Genomic DNA, 26066 nt, shown 5'->3' on the forward strand with positions numbered 1-26066 from the left:
AATGCTACACAATTCACCCTTCAGTGTCATCTCTACAACCTAGGAGGAACAGGCAGCGTGCGCATGCGCACAGCCACAAGCTAAAACTCATTCTGCACACATACCCTAGAAATAAGGTTTAACTTCCCAGGACCTTTTCAAAAGCCTGTTCACTTTGGCTCCCTCAGTTCCTCATATTTGGGCCACACCCACCATTTGTGCACCAAGGCAAATACCACCTACCTCAGCAGGAGTTCAAAAAGCCCAGAGCAGTCAGTCAGGGAGGGAAAAGCCTATAGTGCTCATCTGGAGAGGAGCATGTGGATGTCAACCATCAGGAACATGGAGAAGTGTTGAGCATGCGCAGAAGGACACATTGACGTCACCCTTTCCTCAGTAACTCTCTTGACGCCCTCTCAGTAGTTGAGACTGACCAAACAATAGGCCTTGAGTGTGGGCATTCCTGGGGCCCCACTTCTCTCTGTGGCTTTGGCCCACTACTAGTCATGGCCAGCAAGAATGAGAATGTTGAGGAAATAGCTCAGGTCCCCACCTTAGAGGCTGCCTTGGCGATGGTGGGTGGCAACCCTAGTGGAGGGTACGCCTGCTGCAATATTGATCTAAATAACCAGGGTCGCCAGGTCCGTGAGGGCCAGAACTACTCAGCTGAGGCTGTGATTAGGATTCCGAGGCGCCGTTCCTCACAAAGGCGGCGGCGCACCACATTCAAATTCACACTGTGGCAGGTGGAGGAAATGGAAAAATTGTTCAAAGAAACCAAGTACCCAGATACGCTGGCCAGGTATGTGTCTGGCACCACGAGCTATCCCCAACCTCCCTGTTGTCTCAGGTTGAGATGTCCTTTTGTTCTTCCAGGCCCTGGTTTCCTATCATCCCTCCCTAAGCCACTGCTGTCTTCTCCCTCGGTGGTGGGTACAGGAGGGTGCCTTGTGTAGGGGTAAAGGTCAGTACTAGCCTGTAGTGTTGACCTGAAACAAGTGTACATAGTCAACACCACTCGTTTCATATCATGTTTTAATTACTGTACAATATAGAAACATGAGTATAGTGTGCCAAAATACTCAGTAGTGTAAAGTTCACCAGTGTTAAGGATTTACACTTTGTTGGGTTACCTCCTCACCAGTAACCTCGTCATCTTTTCAGGGACTGTGTACTTATGTCGGTTTTCCTTTCCCTTCCCCTTGTGCTATTTTTTAAATTAGTATAATTTGCTCAGCATACAATTTGGCATTTATTTTTAATTTTTAGTAGTGTGTTAAAATTATTCATCTGTATTGTTTAAAAATTTTTGTAAGAGGTAAAACCATTTCAGAAGCAAGACTAGTTCTGAGAATGAAAGTTAAATGGGGGTATGAGGGAGGATAGCAATATTAAAAAAGTGTAGTAATCATATATGACTCTGCATTTCATGTAAAACACTGCACACTAAGCATTGGTGGTTTTTCTTCCACAGGAAGGAACTTGCACAAGCTTTGAATATTCCTGAAGTCAAAGTGAAGGTCAGTAAATCCAAGCAAAGCCATTGAACAGTCAATCTACAGCCTTCCTCAGGTCTTGGGAAGCCTTGTCCTAGGCACTTTTTTATTTAAGATATTTTCATTTACCTACCAACCACAGTTTCCTCTCCCTCCCCATCTCCTGCTCTCACCCCTCACCTCCCCCATCCACTACCACATCTTCTCCTCATAGGGGGTAAGGGCCCCATTGTGAGTCAACAAAGTCTGGTACATTCAGTTGGGGTAGGACCAAACCCCTCCCCTGATGTAATGCAACTCTAGAGATGCTGATGCACTGAGGCTCCAGAGACTGATGCACTGCAGCTCCAGAGACTGATGCATTGCATCTCTAGAGAGGATGTTACCCTGCAGTTCTAGAAAGGATGATGCACTGCTGCTCTAGAAAGGATGGTGCACTACAGCTCCAGAGAGGCTGATGCACTACAGCTCTAGAGAGATTGATGCACTGCAGCTCTAGGGAGGATGTTGCACTGCAGCTCTATAGAGGCTGATCCACTGTAGATCTATAGAATGATGTACTGCAGCTCAAGAGAGGCTGATGCACTGTAGCTCTAAGCTCTAGAGGCTGATTCATTGCAGCTCTAGAGAGGATGATGCACTAGAGCTCTAGAGAGGCTGATGCATTGCAGCTACAGAGATAAGGTGGACACAGGACACAATAGACAATACCCATGCTCTCCTGTTTGCACACTCTTCAGTGTGACTTTCCCAAAGCCTCATTTCTGATTTCCCCTTTCCTCTTACAAATGTAATAGATAGGCTTTACGGAACAAACACAGGGAACTCTGACTTAATTTGAGCCCACATGAGTCAACCACTGGGATATATTGGAGTTCATGGAGGTATCATGATGTTAGTAGGGCTTCTGGTCCATTGGTTGGTCTTCTTTAGACTATACATCCACATAATAGGCAGGGAGGGAAAGTACATGGAGTTACAAATGTGCAGTTTGAAAACTTCCCAATACAATGGACTCTCATTCACTAGGAGCCTGAGAAGATGGTGAAATCTAACAGATAACTGTGACTGTATTTGCATAGGTAGACCATATTTAGGAAGAGCTGATTTATGACTACTTTCCCCACACTGTTGGGGACCATCTTACTCTTTGCCTTTTGAAGAAAGATGGGCTTTAGATGTCCTGGTGACACAGCAGGACCTAGTGTGCCCTTTGTGTTGGACAGGATTCTGGAAATGTAACTGAAGCAGAGATAGTATTCTTCATCCTGATATTGAAGAACTTTGTATATCATGAAAGAATATACTGTTCAGATTTACCGTGGGTGGAAGTTACCCTTTCTGCTGAACTCCTAGAGATGGCAAAGGTTTCAGTGTCCTGTATGACATTTAGGTTAAGGTAGTCAACTTTCACAAACCCTGGAGGCTGGTGATGTCAAACCATTGTCCAGGCCTTCTCTGCCCTCCAGAAATTTCAAGCACCACAATCCCATTGGCACTCTTGAATGCAATTTTGTTTCTGAAAATCTGCCATGCTTGTTTCTGTTGATTAATTACTTCATACTGAAGACTGCTTTTACAAACAGAAAGCTGTTCCCCTCCATAGGCCTTTAAAATGTGCTGACATTTGGTGACCTAAAATCTCTGCCCATACAAGAGGAATGTATCACTAGTGAGGAGGGTATTCTGCAGCTGAAGGTCAAATGTCAGAATGAAGACTTTCCTTTACCCAGTTACCATATATTGAAGTAACATCAAGGACTTGGAACAAGTCATAAGCTAAGCGTTCCATCCAATAAAAAAGAAACCACTGAAGTGTTTATACTGCTGGAAAAAGACAGAATCATGGCCTATCGCAGAAGTTGACACACAGCTGATATTTGCTTTTATGAGCTGAATAGAAAGTAAGCGTTATGTGTCTTAAAGTGGTTTTTATCTCTTAGCTCTGGAGTGGAAGCCAATGCTAAATCCAACCCTGTCTTCCTTTGATTTCAGACATGGTTCATCCATCGGAGAGCAGAAGAGAGGAAGAGAGAGAGAGGTCTGTAGCATTACAGAGCATATCTCCTCGTATTGAAAGGGTCATTCTCCTTAGGGAAAGGGAGGACTATCCCTAGAGTGTAATCGGTGTTCAGGGAAATTTGGTGACACATGTACTCAATGTACAGCTTCACTAAAATTCAGCACTATGTTAACAATAAAATCATGAATTTCCAAGTTATTAATTTCACATGCTTTCTGAGGTTTTGTAGGATATATATGTACACTCCGGGAAATGCCACTTAAACAAAATGTCAAGTTCTGTTTTTTGGGGGAGTGACATTTCTAAGTTATGAGTATTGCTTGCACAGCTGACTATTCCCTACACATGTTAGTTGTGAAACAATGGATCTGTTAAGCCTTCTTGACTCAGGCTTACTTTATCCTTTGAGCAAGAGATTCAGTAGTAACCCTGCAAATTAAGAATCTATGGAGAAGGTGGGCACAGAAAGTATTGATGGTGATGATTACTTTTTATTTGGGGAGGGGTCACAACAATTCTTTCTTTTTTCTTTCAATGAAAATAGACATTTTTGTCACATAATATATCCCGAATATGGTTTCCCTTGCCCCTACTCCTCCCAGTTCCTCGACACTTACCCGTCCATCTGGACATATCTACCTTTCTGTTTGTCACTAGAAAACAGCTCAGGTGGGTGGAAGCCACCCAAAGGCCAGCCTAGGTCCTCAAGGAAAGCCTGGGCTGACGAAAGACATTGACAGGCAGGAGGGTGCCATTATGATGAGCAAATGTATGGTGGAGAAATGGGAGAAAAAGAGAGGCAGAATGGCTCATGTGTTGTAGAAAAGTCGGAATGGAAGAAGGAAAGGTGGTGAGGAGCCGGCTTGGGTGGGTGGCCTGATTGTCACCCAGAGAAGTGATGACACCTGGGCCCAGGCTGCTGCAAAGGGCCATGTTTGTTTCCGTGGTCCTACTGTAGGCAGGGTCTGTGTTGACATCCATGGGCCATGTTGCCACAATGGCCACAGGATGCCCAGTGTCTGGGCTGCCACCTGTGGACAGGTAGGTGTTGAAGGACCATTCCACCTCAGGGGATATACTGATATGAATGGCCTATGCTGCCACCCTGTGCCGTGGTGACATCAGGGACTGAGCTGCAACTGAGAACCATGTCTTTGTCCATGGCCTTAATGCAGTTGGTGTCTATATGTTGATGTCCATGGCTCCTGCTACCATTAAAAGCAATGCATATATCTGGGGTCTGGCCTGTCACCTGGGACTGTGTTGGTGTCCCTGGACAATGCTACCTCTGGGGCCATGCCAATATAAGTGTCCTGTGTTGCCACTTGGGGTCTTGGGACATCCAGGCTATGTTGCTGCAGAGGACTGTGCCTGGGTCCATGTCCTACTACAGCTGGGGTCTGTGTTAAATTCTATGTCCTGTGTTGCCACCAAAACCACATGGATGCCCAGGGTCTGTGACACAACCTGTGGACTTGTTGTCCAATCCTCCAGAGCCATGCTGATCTAGTAGCCTATGCTACTACCCAGGTCCTAGGTGTCATTCGGGCCTAAGTAGCTTCTGAGGGTCATGTCTGGGTCCATGTCCCTACAGTAGTCAGAGAGTCTAAGGCTCCTGTTACCACAAAGGGGCATGAAGATGCCTGAGGTCTGGTCTGCCACCTGAGAACATGTTGGTGTCCCATGGCCAAGCTGCTCTGGTTGGCCTGTGTTATCACCTGGGGCCATGGTACCTCAGAGCCCATGCTGCGGTCTAGGGTCATCTTTTGTCTATGGCCCCACAGCAGCCAGCGTCTGAGTTGATGTCCATGGCATCTGTTGTCACCATGGGCCATGTAGATGTCCAGGGTCTGGTTAGTCACTTCAGACCATGTGGGTGTCTGAGAGCCATACTGTTTGCTGCTGGGGCAGGACAGATCTGAGTGACCTGAGCTGCCACAGGGGACATGGTGACATCTGGGCCTGAGATGCCTTGGAAGGCCATATCTTGATCTGTGGTCCTGCTGCAACTGTGATCTGTGTTGACATCTGTGGTCCCTATTACCATAGGGGGCCATGCACAATGAAAGCCTGGCTCAGCACTTCCCTCTGTTGGCCCTAGGAAAGCTGACCCTGCTCCTCACTAGACACTGCAGCAAGAGTGCTGACCCTGACCCTCACAGGAGAGCTGGTCCCAATGGCTTAGGCATGGAGAGCTGGCCCCCTGTACTTATGAGAGTTGGCCCTACTCCTCAACACAGGCATGAGAGAGATGGTCCTGATGCCATGAGCATAAGAGGGCTGGTTCCATCCCTCACCTGAGGGGGCAGCCCTAGTATCAAGGATTGGCAAGCTCAACTACCACCCAGGTCCATATCCTGGGACTTGGATTGGCCTACCCTAACATCTACCCCATCTAGGACCTGCTGGAGCATGTGAAGGGACTGGTTCTGCAGGTCTCCATGTCTAGGGGCAGCCGTGGGATGTCAGAGTGGAGTTTCAGTGAGGATCCAGTGATGATGGTGGACCAGAAACCAGAGGCCTTAAACCAGACCAATGACTCATTGTAATTTTTATTTTTGGGTGGGGCTGATTGAACAAAAGGGTACACTGCATGACACACTATGGACCCCAACGCCACTAAAACAAATGAAGAGATGTTGAAGAGGTAGGAAATACAGAGGAGAGATGTGGGTCTTTTGTTTGGTTGTTTGGTTGGTTTATTTTGGTATTTCTTTTATTTTCTTTTTGGAGAGGGACACTGCAAGGGTGGAGGGAGGATATGGAGGGACTGGGAAATGAGCAGAATTGGAGTGCATGATGTAAAATTCCCAAAGAATCCATAAAGATGTGTGTGTGTGTGTGTGTGTGTGTGTGTGTGTGTGTGTGTGTGTGTGAAAACGTACAGGCTTCTAAAGTGTAATAATGAAACAAACTATAGCTGAGCTGTTGTGGCCCACACCTTTAATCCCAGCACCTGAGAGGCAGAGGCAGGCCAATTTATCTCTGTGAGTTCGAGGCCAGCCTGGTTTACATAGTGAGTTCCAAGACTGTCAGGCATACACAGAGAAACCTTGTCTTGAAAAGCCCAAAATAATTAAACAAACAATCAAACAAACAAATAATAACATAATAAGTAAAACAAAAACTAACATGTTAGAATTGAACAAAATTTTGTGGGTCTGGGGTCACTCAGAAATTCACTGTGACCATGAATAAATTTTAATAAGAAGAGGTTTTATTAAATAAATACTCGTGCCAGCTGCTCATGACACCAAGACTGCAACTGAGATCACTCCCAAGTTGCAGCCCCTGGTCATATTAATCCAAGGCTTATAAAGCCCAAAACCACAAGATTACAAGTATTCTGTCTACATGAAAGCATGGTCTAATTTTAACATATATGTCTTGCAGTTGTCCCAGTCATTGATCAGAGAAAGCAAGTTTGATTACAAAAACAGAAATAGTATTTAGTCCTATGACCTATTATCTTGCTAGAACAGCAGATTTTACAGGATCAGTCAATTTAAGGACAGTCTTCAATGTCTTAGAAAAATGGGGAGAGGGTGAGCTCCTAGGGTACAGCTTGTACAAGCTAGGGGCTTGCATGTTCCATGCATTTTCTTGGTCTTTGGTCTCTCAAGCATAATAAATCTAAACTTTAAATGTAATGTTATCTTTCACAAAAATAAACAGGAAGAAAAGAGCCCAAGAGAAGACTCAAGAATCAGAGACCCATTTGTTCACACACTCAGGAATCCCATAGAAAACACTAAACTGGAAGCAATAATATATATGCAGAAGACCTGGTGCAGACCCATGCAGGCCCTGTGCTTGCTGCCTCAGTCTCAGAGTTCAGAGGAGCTTTGCTCAGTTGATTTAGAGGGTCTCCTGGTGTCCTCCATCCTCTCTGGCTCTTACACTCTTCCTGCCTCCTCTTCTCTGGGGTTCCCTGAGCCCTGAAGGAGGAATGTGATGGAGACATCCTGTTTAGAGCTGAGTATGAGATGCACTGGATTGTTACAGGCAGCTTGATTGGGCTATTTACAGTAATTCAGACGTCAGAGGCATCCATGCTGACATAGGCTCTGGAAGCACTGTCCTAGTGCTGAGATTATGCTTTTCAGGGGAAGTAAACTGTATTTACCGGTACACTGGTTTGTGAAGTTGAAATAAAAGGATGCCAAACTCTGCAAGTAAACCAATGAACCCTGATGGTATCCCTGTCTTGTGCCATAGCTGTTATGCCCATTTCATGGTTAAGGAAGCTGTGAACAAGGCATTTCATTCAGAGTCCCAAGATATATGGAACTCAGGCTTCAGGATTTAGCTAAATAGAGTTGACACTGTCCATCCCATTTTCTTTTTTCTTATGCTGCTTCTTTATTTGCCTTCTGCTCTCTTCCTCCTCTGAAGTTATAATGCAGAGGTAACCTAGAAATTGTGTGGTAGTCAGTGAGAGGGAAATCTGCCCTCTGAGGCCCAAGTACAAATGTCAAGTGCCTTTCCATGGCTCCACATCACCATAAAGACCCCAGCTCCCTGCACTGCAAATGCCAGCATACTTGGCTGCTCTTCTACTTAATGTAGTTTTTCTATTTACCAGATTTTTAACTTATTTTATTATTTGAGGCAGAATCTCCTACTGACTTTCACCCTTTCTGTTCAGATTCCTAACTAGTGAATTCCAGGAACAATAAAAAATAAATAAAAGAAAAAAAACCTTGTCACCCCTAAAGGAGATTTATCAAATGTTTCACTCTTATATTTCTATGTATGTATAAATTGTACTGCATTTAGAAAGTCCTTGTCAAACTTTCAGATAGAACCTATAACTAATTTTCTTTCTTTATCTTTTTTGAGACAGGGTCTCTGTGTGTAACCCTGGCTGTCTTGGAACTCACTCTGTAGACTAGGCACGCTTCAAACACACAGAGATCCACTTTCCTCTACCTTCTGATTACTAGGTGTTATGTAAGGCATGGATCACTGGTGCCAAGCCCCTTTCTCCTTCCTTCCTTCCTTCCTTCCTTCCTTCCTTCCTTCCTTCCTTCCTTCCTTCCTTCCTTCCTTCCTTCCTTTCCTTCCTTCCTTCCTTCCTTCCTTCCTTCCTTCCTTTCTTCCTTCCTTCCTTCCTTCCTTCCTTCCTTCCTTCCTTCCTTCCTTCCTTCCTTCCTGACATGGTTTCCCCAAGCTGCTGAGGCTGTCTTAGAATTGACCATGCTTCTGCCTAAGTCTCCCAAGTGTTGTAACAACAGGTGTATGTCATCATGTTTATCCAAACTATTTTGTAATGTTGTCATGGAACTAGATTCTAAAAGGACTGGACTTCATGTTATTAATCACGCAAAACCTTAAAAGGGCATCCTAAACCTGTGCTTGTCAGCTGTTCATTTTTTATCCCCGGGGACAATAGGCCATGATTGAGATATTTTTGGTGGACACAACCAGGAGCTTGGTTGTGTAGACAGAGGCTACATGATGCTTCTATACTCCCTGCAGTGTTCAATTCCCATAACCTACCTAGAGATTCACAACACCATTCTTTAACTCCAGTTCCAGAAGATCTGACACCTCTTCTGATCTCCGTGGGCATGACATGCATGTAGTGTGAACACACATGCAGGAAAACACATACCTTATGAGCAAGCCATGCAGTTCTTTGGCATGTTTCCACATTTCTTGATATTTCTACTCCAGATACTTGTTTAGTCTTGTTCATTGCCACTCTGTTCACATAGACTAGGAAAAGGAAATAACCTAAGTAGTTTTCAACTAATGAATGGGTAATGAGAATGCAGTACATATACACTGTGGAATACTATTCATCAGTAAAGAAAATGATATCTAGAGGCAAAGAGATGGAGCTAGAAAATATATTAAGTGAATTAACCCAGGCACAGAAAGTCAAATGGCACATTTGTTCTCATTCTTCTCTGATTCCTACCTCCAAAACTTCAGATGTGAATATGAAACCTGGTTGTGGTGGTACATTCCCATAGTATTTGCTAACGGAGGCAGAGCCAGGAGGATGTGGAGTTTGAGGCTGGCCTAGGAGGCTTGCTAAGGAGAAGCTTTGGCCGGGGCCAAGCCACAAAAGGTGGCCGAGGGACCATGGAGGCAGCATCTGCTGCTCCAAGTTGCTGGCTGCTTCTCATCGTGTTGGTGACTGCAGTGATGGCTGCTACCTGCGATGAAAGGTTTACTGCTGCTTGTTCAGAGAAGAATTGCCAGGACCGTTGTGTTACAAGAAAGCATCAACAAAGGTCAGTTTGGAAAATTTTGGCAAGTCAAATGGTGGGGAGAAATGGCTGTGAAGATACTGTCTTCTAGGGTAGAACATTCATGGTTCTGAGAGACAGATAGATCGACATTGGACTACAAAACTGCTCAGGACAATTTTGAGATGGCTAGCTGAGATGATCCAGCCTGACAGACTACTTGAACAAGGACTTGAAACAAGCCCTGCACTTTCTCATTATGCAGTAACTGGACAAATGATACAGGACTTGACAATTAACCACAAAATTTCTTTTCAGGATTCCCTAAAGATGTGTTCACCCCCCAGAAAGCAGGAAGTAATTTTAAGAAAATGATGCCCACATTCCCAAGAGGTGGGATGGGAGGTTTTTGGTTGTTTAATGAGTTATGGATATTGTCATTGCTTATGATGGTTGGTTACAAGTTGTTGATTGTTAATGGTCAGGAAAAAAGCTGAACAAGGAGATTAGATTCAGAGTTTTTGTTTAAAAAAAAAAAGAAAAAAAAAGAGAATATAGATATGCAGTAGATCATTTAATCTACGCTGAAGAAAAAAATAAATAATAGAATAAATGGGTAGATCATTGAATCTACTCTAAAAAGAAAAAGAGAAGATATAAAAATGACAAAAGTAGATTATTGAATCTATTATGAAAGAAAAAAGATTGAATATGGAAATGATAAGGTATAAAGGTCAGTTACTGAATCTACTTTTAAAAAGAATCTACTTGTTTTAAATAGGATAAGTAATGAATTTTTTTTGTCTGAATTTGTCAAATATTAATGGACTGGACATTGTTATATATTAATGGAGTTTTTCATTTGAATCTGTCAAATGTTAATGGACTAGACATCATTAATGTAATTCTTGACTGTATATATTGTATAAACTTATTGGATATAGTTTTTCTTGTATTAGTTATAAGGTTTTTTAATTTTATACAAAAAAGGGGGAAATGTGGTGGTATTGTGTTCCCTAAAATATTGTGTACCCTAATAAGCTTATCTGGAGTCAGAAAGCAGAAAAGCCACTAGATATAGAGGCCAGAAAACAATGGCACACAAGCCTTTAATCCTAGCATTCCAGAGGTAGAAATCCATCTGGATCTCTGTGAGTTCAAGGCCACACTGGAAACAGCCAGGCATGGTGACTCACACCTTAATCCCAGGAAGTAATGGCAGAAAGCAGCTAAGTATATAAGGCATAAAAACCAGGAACTAGAGCTGGTTAAGGTTTTAGGATTTTGAGCTGTGCAGTTCAGCTGAGATCCATTCGGATGAGGACTCAGCGACTTCCAGTTTGAGGAAACAGGATCAGCTGAGAATTGGCAAGCTGAGGTGACTGTGGCTTCTGTTTCTCTGATCTTTCAGCATTCACCCTAATACCTAGTCCCGGGTTTGTTTTTATTAATAAGAACTTTTAAGATTCCTGCTACAATATGGGATATGGACATTGCCCTTGGCTGTGTCACAGAAGTTGGAGGTAAGTCTCTGTTACTGAAAATACCATATACTTCAGACACAGGACTGAAAGGATCCAAGCTTGATCTGATCTGAAAGTCTGCACCCTGAGGACTAGTTTTCATAGTCCTGGCTGCTGTGCAAGCAGCCAAGGGAAGCAAACAACAAATACACCTACCCAGCTATGATACCAAAGTACCACAATGAAGAACTTAGCAATATACTGCTAAGCATGTATTGTGGAATAATTATTTTGTACACTGTAAAGATGTGTCTTTGCCAAGGCACCTTCTGATTGCTTTATTATGCAGAGGTCCTAGTCCAGTCCCATGCAGGTTCCACAACTGTTGGTCCATAGTTTGTGACTTTCTACTATCTTGGTTCAGTTGTTTCTGTAGATTTTTCATATCATGATCATGAAACCCCTTGCTCATATAATCCCTCTTCCTTCTCTTCAGCTGGACTCCCAGAGCTCGACCTGGTGCTTGGTTGTGGATCTCTGCATCTGCTTCCATCAGTTACTGGATGAAGGATCTATGATGACAATTAGGGTCTTCACCAATCTGATTACCAGGGTAGGCCAATTCAGGCACCCTCTCCACTATCATTAGTAGTCTAAGCTGGGGTCGTCCTTGTGGATTCCTGGGAATTTCCCTAGCACCAGGTTTCTCCCTGACCCCATAATGGCTCCCTCTATCAAGATGAACCCAGCGAAGACTCTAAAAGTCCAGTCAAAGACAGGGAGGAGGGACTATATGAGCAAAGGGGTCCAGGTCATGGTGGGAAAACCTACAGAGACAACAGACCCAAGCTAGTTGGAGCTCACTGATTGTATATTGACAGCTGGGGAACCTGCATGGGACCGAACTAGGCAATACTGTTTTAATATCTCTTTTCAATTCTCATTATATTGGTAAGGAGATTTCAATTTTTTTGATTAGTTTAGCTTATCATTTGTCTGTTTATCTTTTCAAGGAACCAACTCTTCATTTCATTGATTCTTTGCATATTTTGTTTCTAGTCACATTGATTTCAGCCCTGATTGATAGAGACCTTTAAAGAGGAAATGAAATTTTCCCTTAAAGAAATGAAAGAAAAGACAAACAAAAAGTGGAAGAAATCAATAAATCCCTTAAAGAAAGCCAAGAAAGAGCAATTAAAAAGGTGAACGAAACAGTCCAAGATTTGAAAACTGAAATAGAGGCAATAAAGAAGACACAAAATGAGGGAATGCTGGAAATGGAAAATCTGAGTAAATAAACAGGAACTACAGATGCAAGCAAAAGCAACAGAATGTAAGAGATGGAAGAACCGATCTCTGGCATTGAAGATACAATAGAGGAAATAGATTCAAGAGTCAAAGAAAACACTAAAGCCAAAAGAGTTGGAACACAAAATGTTCAGAAAATTTGGGACACCATGAAAAGACCAAACCTAAGAATAACAGGAATAGAAGAAGGAGAAGAATGCCAACTCAAAGGCACAGAAAATATCTTCAACAAAATCATAGAAGAAAACTTTTCCAACTTAAAGAAGGAAATGCCTATGAAGGTACAGGAAGCTTACAGAACACCAAATAGACTGAATCCCAAAAAAGTCCCCTTGCCACATAATAATCAAACCACTAAACATACAGAATAAAGAAAAATTATTAAGAGCTGTGCTGTGGGATGGCCTGCATGTCAAATGTGTTGCTCTGATTGGTCAATAAATAAAACACTGATTGGCCAGTAGCCAGGCATTAAGTGTAGGCAGGACTAACAGAGAGGAGAAGTGAGAGAACAGGAAGGTGGAGGGAGACACTGCCAGCTGCCACCAAGACAAGAAACACATGAAGCTGCCAGTAAGTCACGGGCCACGTGGCAAGGTATAGATTTATAGAAATGGATTAATGAAAGATGTAAGAACTAGATAGCTAGAAGCCTGAGCCATTAGGCCAAAAAGTTTAAATAATATAAGTGTCTGTGTGTTTATTTTATAAGTGGACTGCCAGAGCTTGGTGGGACTCGGAGAGAAAATTCTCCAGCTACAGAGCTGCAAAGGAAAAAGGCCAAGTAACTTATAAGGGCAGACCCATCAGAATAACACCTGACTTCTCAATGGAACTCTGAAGGTCCTGGACAGACTTAAACAGACACTAAGAGACCATGGATGCCAACCCAGACTATTATATCCAACAAAAATCTCAATCACCATAGACAGAGTAAACAAAATATTCCATGATAAAACCAGATGTATGTGGTGGGATTCTAACTGTACTGAAATGTGATTTTGATTGTATGTTAATAAATAAAGTTGCTCGGGAGTCAGAGCTACTAAAGTCATAGACAGAATGTGGTGGTGGTGCTGGTGGTGGTGGTGGTGGTGGGGCTGCTGCGGCGGAGGCGGCGGCGGCGGCGGCGGCGGCGGTGGCGGCGGCGGCGGCGGCGGCGGCGCACGCCTTTAATCCCATAGATCTCTGTGTGTTCAGGGATATAGCCATCATTGGAGACATATGCTTTTAAGACCTGGGGGGCTGTACATACAGACAGTGATGAGGCAGTCACATGTTTGGGTTTACAACCAATGAGAAGTCAGAATGACTATGAAACGACTTACGCACGGGGAAATAGCTCTCTTTCGGGAAGCTGGGACACCGAAGGAGGAAGGGTGAGATTTTAGCTCTGAGCTCTGACCTCTCGGCTTTCTCCTTTACATTGGTTCTGTGTTTCTTATTTAATAAGATGGTTGGATACATCTACAGATGTAAACAATACCTATCCACAAATCCAGCCCCACAGAAAGCACTAGAAGGAAAAATCCAACTGAAGAAAGTTAGATATACCCATGAAAACACAGGCAATAGAGAATTCCACACCAACAAATAGAAGAGAAACACAACACTACCAACAAAAATACGAGGAATTAACAGTCACTAGTCATCAATATCCATTAATATCAATGAACTTGATTCACCTATAAAGAGACACAGGCTGACAGAATGGATACAGAAACAGGATCCATCCTTCTGCTGCATACAAGAAACACACCTCAATTTTAAAAACAGACATTACCTTAGAGAAAAAAGGCTGGGAAAAGACTTTCCAATCAAATAGTTTTAAGAAGCAAGCTGCTGTAGCTATCCTAATACCTAATAAAATAGATTTCAAACAAAAATCCATTGAAAGAGATCGGGAAGGACATTACATATTTACCACAGGGAAAACCACCAACATGAAGTCTCAATTCTGAATATTTGTGCCCCCCAATACAAGGACACCCACATTTGTAAAAGAAATATTACTAAAGTTTAAATCACACATCAAACCCCACACACTAGTAGTGGGAGATTTCAACACCCCACTCTCACCACTGGATACATCTGCCAGACTGCAACTTAAAAGAGAAATAAGGGATCTAACAAAAGTTATGACTCAAATGGACTTAATAGATATTTATGGAACATTCCACCCTAACAGAAAAGAACATATCATCTTCTCAGCACCCCATGGAACCTTCTCTAAAACTGACCACAAGCTGGGTCACAAAGCAAATCTCAACAGATACAAAAAATTGGAATAACCTCCTGTATTTTATCAGACCACCATGGCTTAATGCTAGATTTCAACAACAACAAACATTACAGAAAGCCTACAATCTCATGGAAACTGAATAATGCCCAAATGAGTCAACAATGGGTCAAGCAAGAAATAAGAAAGAAATTAAAGATTTCCTAGAATTCAATGAAAATGAATGTACTACATACCCAAACTCATGGGACAGTATGAAAGCAGTGCTAAGAGGAAAATTCATAGCACTAAATGCCCACATAAAGAAGCTGGAGAAATCTCACACTAGTGACTTAACAGCACAACTGAAAGCTCTAGAAGAAAAAGAAGCAAAGTCACCCATGAGGAAGCAACACCAGGAAATAATCAAATCGATAGCTGAAATCAATGAAATAGAAACAAAGAGAACAATACAAAGAATCAATGAAACAAAGAGTTGGTTCTTTGAAAAAAAATGAACAAGATAGACAAGCTCTTATCCACATTAACCTAAAGGGAGAGAGAGATGTACTATAAGTACATTAACTATATAAACTATATATGCAAAATTTTTATCAACAATGTCTACTCTATTTGAATTTGACAAATTTAGAGAAAATATTCCATTATCTATCCTATTATGGTGAGTCCAAAATGTTTTACCTAATTCACTTTCTCTCCTAACCTATATTACCAACAGAAAACTATCTTATGATGCCTTTCAATCTTACACACTTAACACCTCTTAGTGAGTTGCTTTTCTGAATTTCTTAAAAAGAAAACTGTAACTACAACTATCTAATCTTCAACTCCCTCAGACACCAGAGAAGGAAATAATATGACCTAGCAAATCAGAAAGTACAAACAAGTGACTTCCAAAGAATGTGAGTTGACAGAAACAGCCAGCTTCCTGGACAGTCACCAGAGTTTCTCTGGAATGTTGGGGCATCATCTTTGACCTATAAGCTTAGCAGATCTGACAGACTCATTTGCGAAGCAGGATGTATGCAAGGCCTACAGCTCAACCACACATTCAGTGAGAGTATTTCATGTACCAGATAAACTTGGATGCTGCCAGTGTCATGTCATGATTCAGGATTTTAAATTCTGGAAATGGCTGGTATTTTTGGAATTCAGTGTAGTGGGTAGCCATTCCAGCTTTGATCTGGAAATTCCAACCCCTATTGAGGCTTCGGCAACTGTCATTCCTACAAGGCGGGGCCAAGGGAGGCGCAGAGATACCCGAGTTCTGAATGGGCCAGCTTGCTCTCTCTGTTCCTGGACCCTAGGCAATGGAGGTTGACCGAGCAGAGCTCCAGAGAACACCGCTGGACTTCCATACACCTTCCCCAGACCCCACGATCTACCTTTCCCTTTATGGGAAATTACCCACTAAATAAATCTTTCTTTTAACTACGTGGAGTGGCCATAATAATTTCACCAATATCTGGCGCCCAACTTGGGGCAAATTCCAAAGGCTTAATTTCACCAATAATTCAGCTTCCCATTCTTCTTAGTTTAAGGGTGGCTTCACCTCCTTTATTAAATGCCAGTCTACTATTGAGAGGTCAGACTCTGTCAGCCTAGTTATTCCTCCAAGAATAACTGTTTCGTCTACTGTTCCACTGCACACCCAAAGCTATCAGCCCACTACCTGTTCAGCTGCCTTTGTAGGAAGGGGCACTGTACCTTTTCCAGATTGCAAAGCCACTTCAGTGATGGTGCCATATTGCCTTGGCCTCAGAGGACTCCTGTTGCCACAACTGCAACCACACTTTTCTTGGCAAGGATTGGTAGTCCTTTGTTTTATGTCCTGCTTTTCCATTTTGGACAACATACTGCCAGCAGTCAATTCAAGGGCATTTTCTTACCCAGTGGCTAACTTTTGCCACAGTGAAAGTAAATTCCATGTGGAGATTCTTCAGTGCCCATATCTTATCTAAAGTACATTGGTGCTGCCAGGGGTAGACATGTCTCATAGTCAGAAAAAAAAAGAAAACAAAGTATATTACTAAAACATCTTAAATGCCATATACTGTAGATCTCTGCAAGGTTTGAAAATGACCTGTATATCTACAATATATCTCTGCTTGACCTTGAAAACATACCTAATATGACTACAAGTTCAATTGTAATGACTAACTACTAACTTTCATTTCTTCATGTCCTAATATTTGGTAATAATAACTTTCAAGGATTAGCAAATTGCATTACATTTAAAATGAACTGTATAGGTACAATATCTTGAACAATCTCAAATTGGTATCAATATACATACTTTGTATATGATATATAAGAATTTAATCCAATGTAAATTGTTTAAAACTAGTAGTTGCCTTTTAAAGTAGATTCAATAATCTACCTTTTATCTATATCCTCTTTTTCTTTTCAGAGTAGATTCAATAATCTACCTCTTATCTATATCATCTTTATCTTTTTCTTCCTTTTTCTTTCAAACAAGAACCATAAATCTAATTTCCTTTGTTTAACTTTTTTCCTGACCACTAGCAATTAACAACTTGTAACCAACCATCCTAAACAATGACAATTATCCAAAACCCATTGAAAGACCAAACACCATCCACCCTGCCTCTTGGAAATGTGGGTGTCGAGTTCTTAACATTAGTCCCTGCTTTTTGGGTACAAAGGCATCTTTAGGGGATCCTGGGAGAGGTAGCTGTATCATTTGTTGTGTGGTCTCTGCATAACGCAAAAGTGTAGGGCTTATCTCAAGTTCTTACTCAAATAGTCTGTGAGGCTGCATCATCTCAGCTAGCCATCTTGGAATTGTCCTAAGCAGTTTGTAGGCCAAAGCTGATCTTTAGGTGATATTTGTCAGCTTGGTGGTATTATTATTGACTATGTGGAATCCTCATTGTGGGGCCTCATCATCTTTTTGGAATCTTCAAAGTCACTGTTAGACATGGTCATGATTCCCTGCAGAAAACTGATAGAGACTCAAACACGAAAACATTTACAGGCATCTAGATGAAGCCTTTTTTTCTAGAATTGGTACTCTGTATGACATTAATATCATAACAAATGTTTAAAATATATATGTATATATAAATCTTATAAATTTTGATATAAAATTCATATCTTAAAAAAAAGTTTTAAAAACTCAAAATAGAACCAAAGAATTGAGATTAGTGGCAATAGAATAGTCCCTTAATTTTGGTTTTCTTCTTTCCCATATCAGATGACTCTTCTGACATGATACAGAGATATTGCATTTTCTTTTAACAAGCATGCTTGGGTTTAGAGAAGGAAAGAGCCATTCCCCAACTCTAAAGCCAGATTTCATTGTTGATTGAACTGGGACTACATAAAAACCATTTGTATTAAGTGTCTGTAGAAAACAGCAGAAACAAACATTTAGGAAGACTTACGAAATTTTATATGTGATATACCAATAGGTCAATTTATTCTATTTCTTGGGACATTTATTCTGGATGATTTGTCCTTTTTCTTTAGATGTCTCATTTGTCCAGTGTTCTTCAGACTGCTTAGCTTTCATTCTCCTGAACGACAAAAACCAAAACCTCTCCCCAAGCCTAACTTTGAGGAGGTTTCCTTTTGGCAAGTTATATCTGATTAAATGAAAATCATTTGTTAGTGGTATAAGTTAATTTTAATTGGATGGTCATGCTTCCAGTTAAGAGATCTCTCTTGTTCAAATTGAACGTTTATTGATTTTGATGGTATACATAGCTTTTCTTCTCCTGTAGAAACAAAAGCAAAACCAGAACTTTTATAGTATCAAGCAGTTCCCCTTCTTTCTATGTGCATGTGTAAAGAGTTGAAACAGGGACTTTTGTATTATTCCTGGAACTTGAGCTCTAATCTACAGCACTGATTCCTCCTAGGAGAACACATTAGGGTAGATATTGAAGAAATATTTGATGATATTCTGCCAGTTGTGAGGAGCAAGTACATATTTCCATAAGAAAATGTTTGTAAGGAGGACTTTAAAATCCTAATAATTAACATTTCTAGGACATTTAGAAAAAATCCAAGTTCAGATTTTAAAAAAAATCCCAGGCATATGGATAGTACTTATTCATTTATTACCATACAACTATTCAAATACAATTATCTTTTAAAATATATTAATGCAATATTTCTCACCTGTAAAAACACCACAGAAATGGCTATAATAGAAAATGTAATTGTCATAGAAATAAATTAAATATAATTTTAATTAAAGTGCTACTTGATACTTTGTGAACTGCAATGAAAAATTATGTTATCACATATTTCAATTAACCACCTTCTTAAATTTTATTTAATTATACAAATCTTAATTCAGAATTGTACCATCAGGCTAAAAATATAGTTATATCTTAAATCTAGATGAAACACCGAATATTAAGACAATTTTTTTTGCCATTCAGCTACTTTAGTTTTCATATATAAATTATCACATTCCAATAAGTTATTTTTTCCTTATAGACGGTCATATAAGATTTTGAGTTATGTAACCAGGCATAGTGGTGTGTGCCTTTAATCCCAGCACTCCAGAGGCAGAGGCAGGTGGATCTCTGAATTCAAATCCAGCTTGGTCTACAGAATGAGTTCCAGGACAGCCAGTGTTGCACAGAGAAACCCTATATCAAACAAATAAACAAACAAACAACAAAACAAAACAAAAAGAAAACAGATTTGGGGGTAAAACAATATGTGAAGATGCTATGCAAGCTGCCAAAGGAGAATAGCGATCAATAGCCCTACCCAGCTACAAGTCTACAAACCACAACAATGACATAATGACTAGTCTACAAAGTAGTTCCCATGGTGCAATAGTGGCACTTCTCTCTTCGGCTGAGCCAACAGCTTCAGGTTTCTAATTGCACTTAGGCCTGCTCAACAGGAGGGAATTCATGCCTGGTCCTGGAATCCTAGCCAACTACTGGTGAGGTCATAGACCCCAGAGGAGAAAGAATACTTCACAAGGCCCTACCCATAGATGAAGACCTAGTCAATCCATGGCTGTGGGGAGAGGGGTAGCCAGTTTTCCCAGGAATGAGCCCCTTAATTGGTTGTTCATTACCAAGTGGTCAACCTTAAACATATAAATATATAAGCAATACTAAATAAACTCACGATGATGATGATGATGATGATGATGATGATATGTATATATGTACGTATAGCAGTAATAGTCTATAAAAGTTATATTAAACAATTTTAATCAATAATTTGAGAAGGAATGGGGGATAGGGTGGGAGTTGGAGGGAGGATAACGAGGAAAAAATTCTCAAAAAATACGTTTAAATTAAAAAAATTATTTTTGGTGTCGTAGAAATTCAAGTTATATTAACTAAAAATTATTGTAATTGAAATTTGATGTAAACTTTAACTTTGAAAGTCATTTTTTTGAAATTTTAGCATATAGCATACACGTAGTACTTGGTTCAGTTAAAAAATTAATTGGTGTTTTCATTTCAAGATTAATTAATGTTGCAATGGAGAAAATAACGGGATAATTCTACCTTTGGATCTCCTAACTCTATTTCAATACTCTGTTTAAAGTGGAGACAAAACAAATATGCAGGATCCTTAAGGGAGACACTTTTCCAAGCAAATAGAAAGAATGAACAGTATGCTCTGAGGTTGAGGGTTCCAGACATTTCATTAACTATTAGAAGCCATAATTGAGACTCTGCTGTTTTAAGACATGGTCTTTCTATGTAGCTATGGCTGTCCTTGACCTTGCCATGTAGACCAGGTTGGTCTTGAACTCACAGAAATCCTTCTGCTTCTGCTTCTTGAGTGCTGTGAAACTCTTGGGTAAGAGGAAAACATCAAAGGTGGAGTAGAATGATTGGAAATCACAAGCAATACTCAAGTGAGGCAACATTTTAAACTTTGCTAGATATTTGATTTCAGAGAGGCAGAAAAATCAGCAGTCTCAGTCATCCATGGTTATGAACATTATAGCCATATTTTCCAAACCTCTATTGTCAACATGTAATCTGAAAGATGTGAATGTTATTACGGAGCAATTAGGACAGGGTGTTTAAGATTCATGACGTTTTTGAAAACCCAAATTGCCATAGCTATCAAGGCTATCAGAGCAAGATACATATTTGTTTCCCATGGGAAGTGGAGGAACTTATATAACTGAAGGTGGCAGTGAATGAGGCAAGAGTGCTTCATTTTCCACTTTGCCTGCTTTTAAGACAGAAATATCACACGTCTCTGAACTTGAAAGAATGTGTGGGATTTGAATTATGAAGGGAAAGAAGCAACAGTGTATCTTAAGGAGTTATTTAGGACTAATTTGTTTGCTTGTTGTCCATGTGTCTGCATTGCTGGTGTTGTAGGGGAGTGGCTCAGTGTTACATTTCTTGCATAGTGCACACACAAGGTCTGGATTAGATAGCCCCCACAGCATAAACACAGAAGTGTTTAACTAAGGAAAGGCTCTGTCCATTCAAATATTATCTTTAGGATGTGGGAAATAGGTAGGAGTCAGAGAATATTTTCAAGGTATGTAATGGAGGGGCCCAAGTGCGGAGTGTTTGCATGTGGGAGCACAAGCACTGGAGAGCCCACACCAGACCCTAAGGGAATCCTACACAAAGCACATGCCAATCTGGACTCTAGGGGAGGAGCCTCCGAAACATACTCAAGGATTTGGGGACCAGGGGCTAACACACACACACACACACACACACACACACACACACACACACACACACACACACACCAGCTTTCAGAGATCCAGCAGCGGTCTACAAGACTCCACCCAACTCAATGGGACCCTAGGCCCAGCACGGGCTTCCCACCAGGCAGAAGACCACTCTGGGATGGACACAAGGGTAAAGGGCAGGCAGCTGTGTGCACTGGTCAGGACTCCAGGGTCGGGGGCCTGAGTCCCATGTTCCATGGTACCATGGTCTGGTATTGATATGGGAGAGGAGAAGGGCTTCCTTCCCAAACCTTGGCCTCCTTGGTGAAGTGCATTCAGGTGGATGCTGCCCCACATCACCCTGCGCAGGGATCACTAGTGGCAGGGAACATCCACAACCTCCCCTCAACAGGCAGGCCGTCCAGGTCCCTGAGCTAGAGACAAGCACACATGAAAAGAAGAAACATTGCACCCACCTGCCCTCTAGTCTACCAACACCTGGCCGCAGACCCCACCTTACCCGTCTCCTAGGCAACACCAGGCAACCATTCTGACCTACCTCCAGCTCTGTCACAATCCCTCTCCTCTGCAAAGTCCTCCATCTCCCACCCCTCATCTCCTCCCTCCCGACCCTACCCTACACCAACTACCAGACACCATCAGGAAACATCTCTTTCTATTCTCTAACATCCCCAAGACCCTGTAAGGCGTGGAACTCTCTATATCCTCTGTGGACACCCACCTAACTGTGTCAGGGCTAGGCACACACAGGACTCACTCAGCTCTTCAAGAGATTCAAGTGGACCTAGGACAGGCAACATAGAAGCTGAGGGACTCTTAACACAAACACCAGGATTCCTGCAGCACACAACCACCCCTATTCCAGGCATTCTCACACAAAATTCCCTCCAGGGACCCACATCCATGGAAGAGAAACAAGTGTCCATAGACAGAATGGGTCTCCCGAACAGACTGCATAGAAAAACACTAACAAACACGAAAACACCCAACATCCCACATGCAGATTCTCAATTTCTCAGCTACCCTCTGGCTCCTTGTCCCCCCAATCATCTGTCTATCTTCCTCTACCTCCAATTCCACCTCTATCTCTGTCTTTCTCTATCCCTCCTTCCTATGTACACTCTAATCCTGGTCTCCAGGGTAGCTAGGCCATGTTCAGTCGGGAAATGCTTTGCACTCCCCAACAGGAAGCCTTGCTTCAATGAGCACTGAAAGTCTACAAAGGCCCACCTCCACACTCCTGACATCTTCCATGATGGAGCCTAGAAGAAAATCACTCACCCTGCCACCTGGAGACAAGCCTGTCTATGATCTTCCAAATCTTCCTCTCTACAAATCTCCTGGAGACATCTGCTGAGGCTAAAAAGGCAGCTTCCTGGTGCTTGGGTTGGGGGTAGAGGCCCTGATGTCCTAGACCTGCCTGGCAGGCCACTTCAAAGGACAGTCCTGCCACTTTTCAGATGGTTCCTACACAATGCTCTCATCCCCCATGCCCCAGCTCGGCCCTGAGCCCCAAAACACACACAGGACGCACCACTCCAAACCTTGTGCTCACCTGAGCTGGAGCTGAACGATGGAGCCCTAAAAGGTTTCCCTTACATGACAACCTGTCCTTCTCTTTCAAACTTGACTGATGACCATAAAACCCTTATATACTCTGCCTCTTAGGCACTGCTTATGGGCCCTCACAGGACTAGGACACAATAAACCCAGGCACACACAAACACCAAACACACACACAACCAACACACACACACACACACACACACACACACACACACACACACACACACACACACAAGTGCACCTGCTTTCTCAGCAGTTCTTGGACTCTAGATAGAGCCCTCTGTTAATTTCAGAGCCTTCTCTATGTATTCTTCCTGCTGAGATGACGTCTGGACAGGGGAGTTCAGGACAAGGGGATCTTCTACCTTTGACCCTGGGAGTTCTCCCTGGGTTTAAGGCAAAGTGAGCTAGGCAGGAGAACACAGGAGTATGCGGCCTGCATGTGTGTCCTGAACCCTAGAGAGGAGGCTTGTCAGGGGAAGCAGCGACCTGGAATCCTGGGCCCCATGGTACCTAAGTCCTGCCTGGCCTCTTTGTGAGCACCCCTGAGCACAAACCCTGCTCTGGATGCTTCTACTGGAATTCACCTTCAACCACCACACTGCCTTGTGCTCTGGGCCCTCTGGGTACACACAACCAACTTGCATACGATGATGATCGGATGCTTCCCAGAGTCCTTGTAGGGTTCTCGGCATGTGGCTCTGGAGGTGGAACCTTTTCTGAGAGATCCCAGTCTCTAAATTCCACTTGAAGCACAGCTAGGGTAAAGCCATTTGTTAAAGAAACAAAAGACAAGCCAGAGTGAAGGCCTGGCAGCCAGAGGGGAGAGGGAATGGCAGGGAGGGTGTTACATGCATGACAGACTTCTGGTTTCACTTGCTACATGGCCCTGAACAGGATTGAACCTCTCCCAGATACTTGGCAGTATGTGTGTGGTTTGCAGAAGTTTTTGTGTGTTTCTGGGAAGGCTCCACCTATAATTCCTGGGTAGCCATTTGGACTTTTTCACATGGTGAGGTAGGGTGTAAGAAATTCCCTACATCAGCCCATATGCAGCCTAGAGGGTCTGGATTCTCCATGGTACAGCGACAGCAATTCTTCTGAGAGAATATTTTAGTTTACATACATGTTTTCTATATACAGCACTGATATATATCATATATTTTTATTTTCAATGTATATAGAATATATATATATCATATGAGTAGGTTAATTATGCTATCCTGAAACATATAGTGTCAAATGACATTTGAACCCCACTCCATATCTTTGCTTATAATGGATATAAACAAGGAGTAATTTCCTTGATTTAAAAATTTACTTAAAATAGTTGTCGACATAAAAAGGTATAACATTCATGGAAGAAGAATTGTAAGATCACAGAGGTGTCTCAGGTAAAAGCATTTCCTTCAGTGAGCCTGAAAACCTGTGTCTTGATCCTCTGCAAACCATAGCGTCCCTGTCGGTCTACCTTTCTTTAGTTAGATAGAAATTAAAGAAGCGAGCAGAATAAAGCCAAAAATTCTAGGTCCACTACTGTGTGGGTTGAGAACACAAAAATAAGAGAGACCCTGTTTCAGACAAGTTTAAAAATGAAAACTAACTGTTAATATTTGTTCTGACCACTGTGTATACTGTGCCTCATGCACTGCACATACACACTTTGTATACACACACATACACAGTCATACACACACAGAGAAATTTAAAAGATAAAGTAAACTTCAAAAATAATTGTGCCGTGCTGAATGTGCTATAAGAGGCTTATTATCTTAGCATTGGGTGATGAAAGCAGGAGGATGTTGAGGACAAGACAGTTTGAAAAATAATAGTGGAAGAGAACCTAAATCTTTTCTGGTATCAAATCACCTTGGAGTATACACAAACTTGAGAAAGAGCGATGGCTATGTACAGGAAGTTCCTAGTTCCATGCCTGGTTCACCGACTAAACCTTGATAAACCTTGTAGGGATGCAGAAACTAAATGGAGAGGTACCTTCTTTTGTATTGTTTTTTGTGTTAGGTCATTCATTATCATTCTAGACGATAGAGGAGGAAGATTAAGTATTCCTATATCTGAGTAAAAACACAGCAAAGAAAAAAATCCCTATGGCTATATGTGAACATAATATTCATTGTGGTAAATAAGTAGGAACTATGATATCAATCTCTTCAGAAACTTTAAGTTTTAAATAATGCTGCATTGGAGGCTTATGCTCCAATGAGTAACAACAAATACAAGAATACAGAGGAACACCCACAAATACAGTCAATGCTCTCATTTGTAAATAATTTGACCTTTTTTTTTTTTTTTAAATAGGACTTGCTCTTCTTAGTCATATTGTATTATTATAGACTTTGGTATCGGAAAGTGTTTTTTCTAAAAAATTTAAAATTTAAATTTCATTATTGCTTTAATATCCCAGGGAACAAGTGGTTGTAGGCAGAGTGCTTTTCCTCACATGAGCAAGGTCCTGATATCCGCAATCAGTGCTGTAAAGTATTCATAACCTTGATTTCATATCTTCTCCAGTTCACAAAACTCTAGAGTCTAGACCAGTGAAAATGTGACTGGCCGGTGGTGGATGACTTTAATCCCAGCACTTGGGAGACTTAGGAAGAGGGATCTCTTAGTTGGAGGACAGCCGGATCTACAGAGTGAGTTCCAGGGGCGGCCAGGGCTACACAAAGAAATCTAGTCTTGCTAACAACATCAACAACAAAAAGCCCCTGAAATTTTGTGAGAACTTGCCAAAGCACACTCAGAAATGCAGCTGTTTTTAGTAATTTTTTTCCCTCTGAAACATCCACAAAAGCAAACGTTCTTGCTCTAAGTTTGGGGAACCAGCTCAGCCTTGCACAGGGCGGCCACACTTTAGCGATTAATTATCTCAAACCAACACAACACCCATGCCTAACTGGCTGTGCACAGGCAGAGGAGGGGGGCGCTGTTTAGTGCTAAGTCCCTGAGCCCTTTCTGGCCTCCCACAGCCTCCTCTACACCAGGGACTTGATTCCGGGTCCCCCACTAAGCCCTTCCACCAGGCTTTGTGGAAGTTACCCAGTGCACATACTCAAGGGTCCCTAAAGGCATAAAAAAGGCCATCCCACGTGGTGTCT

This window comes from Peromyscus maniculatus, chromosome X (genome assembly GCF_049852395.1).
Source record: "Peromyscus maniculatus bairdii isolate BWxNUB_F1_BW_parent chromosome X, HU_Pman_BW_mat_3.1, whole genome shotgun sequence".
Lineage (NCBI taxonomy): Eukaryota > Metazoa > Chordata > Mammalia > Rodentia > Cricetidae > Peromyscus > Peromyscus maniculatus.